Source organism: Grammomys surdaster, unplaced genomic scaffold (genome assembly GCF_004785775.1).
Source record: "Grammomys surdaster isolate TR1022 unplaced genomic scaffold, NIH_TR_1.0 238, whole genome shotgun sequence".
Taxonomy (NCBI): domain Eukaryota; kingdom Metazoa; phylum Chordata; class Mammalia; order Rodentia; family Muridae; genus Grammomys; species Grammomys surdaster.
The window spans coordinates 1,449,444-1,452,877 of NW_021604683.1; the positions used below are offsets into that span (position 1 = coordinate 1,449,444).

At 46.5% G+C, this 3,434-nt stretch overlaps 1 pseudogene across 1 annotated transcript; it reads left to right on the forward strand.

The window, feature by feature from the left end:
* Positions 1 to 2,201: 2,201 nt before the first annotated feature.
* On the forward strand, positions 2,202 to 3,315 carry LOC114626610 (annotated as a pseudogene). The gene is made up of 2 exons (XR_003712267.1): positions 2,202 to 2,307; positions 2,698 to 3,315. The product of XR_003712267.1 is annotated as a mitochondrial glutamate carrier 2 pseudogene (transcript).
* The last annotated feature ends 119 nt before the right edge of the window (positions 3,316 to 3,434 follow it).

A 3,434-nucleotide genomic window follows, 5' to 3' on the forward strand; every position in this document is an offset into this window, starting at 1 on the left:
GCTTACCACTTTAATCCTTACTTTGTGTGTTCCTTTGCTTACTACTCTGCTTGATTACTTTCTCGTGTGATCTTGTTTACTTCTTCACTTGATCACTTTGTCTTTGATATAAGAACTGACCATGTGTTTTGGATGTACCTAGAATGATATAAAAGCAGGCTGGAGAGAAATAAGGCTGCTTCAACCTCAGTACGGGCTGGAGTCACGTTATAGTTTTATCTAATTGTTTTTCTTTCCCAATCCTTACTCCCTTGCTTGAGACCCTGTTGACTGAATGAGTTGGCTTGGTCAGAAGAGCAGAGGAAGCCAGGCGCAAGTCAGACTAAGCCCGATTCAGCCAGTACAACGTCAGCTCTTGGAGTCTGGACACATCAACTATTGGATTCGTTCTTCACCAGGGAAGTTCAAATACCCCAACTTCTCTGTCTCTCTCTCTCTGTCTCTCTCTGTCTCTCTCTGTCTCTCTCTCTGTCTCTCTCTGTGTGTGTGTGTGTTTGTGCATGTATACAACCATATACACCTGTCAGGGGAGGGATATATATTTGCTCATGTCTATGGGTGCACACAAAGATCAGAAATCAATGTTAGGTGTGTTCCATGATTGTTCTCCATCTGCTGTTTGAGATAGGGACTTTCATGGGACCTGAAGCTCACTGGCTGGTTAGAGCAGTTGGCTATCAAGTCTTAGGGATCCTACCGCCTCTATGTCCCCAGTGCTGGAATGGTAAGTATGTGTCACCCTGCCAGGCTTTTTATTTAATGTGTTAAGAGAATTGAACTCAGGACTTTAGGATTGTATGCCAAGCCCTTTAGCAACTGAATCTCCCCATGTCCTGAGCAGAATTTTTACATGCAATACTGCTACATACTGGCTTACGTGGGCCCCCTAACTCCTTGTACATAAGCTATTGTAGTATAGATACTTCTCAAAGGCAACAAACCAGCCCAGAATCCAAATCCAGCTACTTCCTCCACGTCTCTATTTCATCCAGAACAGGTCACTGGAGATACTTGGAGCATGTGCTGGTTTGAGTAAAAATGGCCCCCAACCGTTTCATAGGGAGTGACATTATTGGAAGTGTAGCACTGTTAAAGTAGGCGTGGCCTTGTTGGAGGAACTGTGTCACAGTTTCAGAAGCTTAAGCCAGGCCCGGTGTCACTCTCTCTTTGCCTCCTGCCTATCCAGATGTAGAACTCTTGGCTTCTCTCTAGCACCATGTCTACCTGCATGCTGCCATGCTTCCCACCATGATGATAATGGATTAAGCCTCTGAAACTGTAAGTCAGCCCCAGTTAAATGTTTTCCTTTATAAGAGTTGTCACCATCATCTCTTCACATCCATAAACACTGAATGAGACAGAAGTTAGTACCAGGGAACAGGGCATTGCTATGACAGGCCTGGCTGTAGTGCCTGTTGATAGAATATAGACTAGGGGACTTTAAGTCAGGAAAACAGCTGAATGAGTTAAGCACAGAGTCCTGGGCCATCTTGGAGGAGCAGAGAAGACAGTGCAGCTGAGAGCAATGCCGGGCAAGCTCAAGTGTTGGAGGGAAGAATATTAGTAAGCGGAGTAGAGACCTTTCTTGTGATATGTTGGTAAAGATTCTGGCTTTTCCCTCTGTCCTAAAAATCATCTTGAGGCTAAATTGAAGAATTTTTGGATTAAAGTCATTGGCAAGAGAGGTTTCCAGGCAGGCTAGTGTTGACTCTGCCATGTAGTTATTTAGTAACCAGTCTTACACAGATCTATAATGAAGAGGAAAAAGCTGAGCAAGGAAAATAGATACAAAATGCACAGTCTGCGGAGAAAAGGAGAGCCAGGAAGTGCAATGTAACCAAGTCCTGTGCTCAAGGAGATAAAATGTTGCTCAGAAAAGCCTGATGCTCAGTGGAAGAAAAGAAGTGGTGACCTCATAGCAAGACCTCACCCATCAGAGATTCCAACTTCTGAAAAGGAATTAAAGAAAGCTTAAGCTGTGGAGGAATCCGTGAGCAACAGAAAGCCAGTGGAAACCTGTTTACACCAGGGGCCAAGCTCCAGCCCAGCAGCAGCAGAACGTGACAGTTACGGCCATGTGGTTCTGGCTTTAGAGTCAAGGACACAAGAGAGGGGTTACAGAGTATGGAGGCCCAGAGAGGCCATTTTGTAAGGCTGTGAAAGTGAAGTCTGAATTGCCTTGGATACCTAAGATACTGAAGATGCCAGATGCCTGGGACACCTGCCAAGGAGAGGGGCTAACAGGGTATGGAATCAGCCCAGGAGAGGATTCTGTGTTGCAGTCAACAAAGATGAAAGTAGTTGGAGGTCTGAAGAACACTTTGACATCAGACGTTTAGGTACAGAGTTTGGAGTTTGCCCAGCTGTTTGTTTTTTGGTGTTTTTTTTTTTTTTTTATCTTGCTTCGGTGCAGTATTTCCTCACTGTGCTCCCTTTCGGAATAATAATATATATTCTGTGCCATCGTATATTGGATGTATGTGACCCGATTTTTAATTTTGATTATACAGGGGTCATAGTGAAGAGATTGCCTTGAGTCTCAGAGGAGACTTGAACTTGGGATTTGTGAACAGTGTTGAGATTATGGTAGACCATAGGGACATTTGAAGTTGGTCTAAATGCATTTTGCGTTATGATGTGACTACAAGCTTATGGGGACCAGGTCGTGGAATGTGGTGATTTGAAAATGGATCCTAGGCTTGATTTCTACCCACAGGTGCCCATTGGCCACCCTCATTGCCCGGGAGCTGCTCTGCACTCAGAGCCTCTCTGGTCTCTACAGGGGCCTGGGTGCCACTCTCCTCAGGGACATTCCCTTCTCCATCATCTACTTCCCTTTGTTTGCAAACCTGAACCAACTCGGGGTCAGCGAGCTCACCGGCAAGGCTTCCTTCACACACTCCTTCATGGCAGGCTGTGCAGCAGGCTCTGTGGCAGCGGTGGCTGTCACCCCTCTGGATGTTCTGAAGACTCGAATCCAGACCCTCAAGAGAGGCCTGGGTGAGGACACCTACAGTGGAGTCATTGACTGTGCCTGGAAGCTCTGGACACAGGAGGGAGCAGCAGCCTTCATGAAGGGAGCAGGCTGCCGTGTGCTGGTCATAGCTCCCCTCTTTGGGATCGCCCAGGGCATCTACTTCATTGGCATCGGAGAGCACATCTTAAAGTGCTTTGAGTAATCTAGTGTGTCACTTCTTGCTGTCACCTCTGGCCCTAGGGAACTGGGTGGCAGTACTGGAAGATGCCCACCCTGACACATGTGGTCTCTAACTTGTAGTGCTACCTCAGAAGAAATGACCCATTTTACTAAGCAAGCGCAGCACAGAGTCATCCTGTGAGGGTTTAGTGTCAATCCTAGCCCTGATGTTCTAACAGATCAGAAGTGCACCTGGGCTGAACCGTGTGTCCTCCTGAGCGTCACCAGTAGTCAAGTG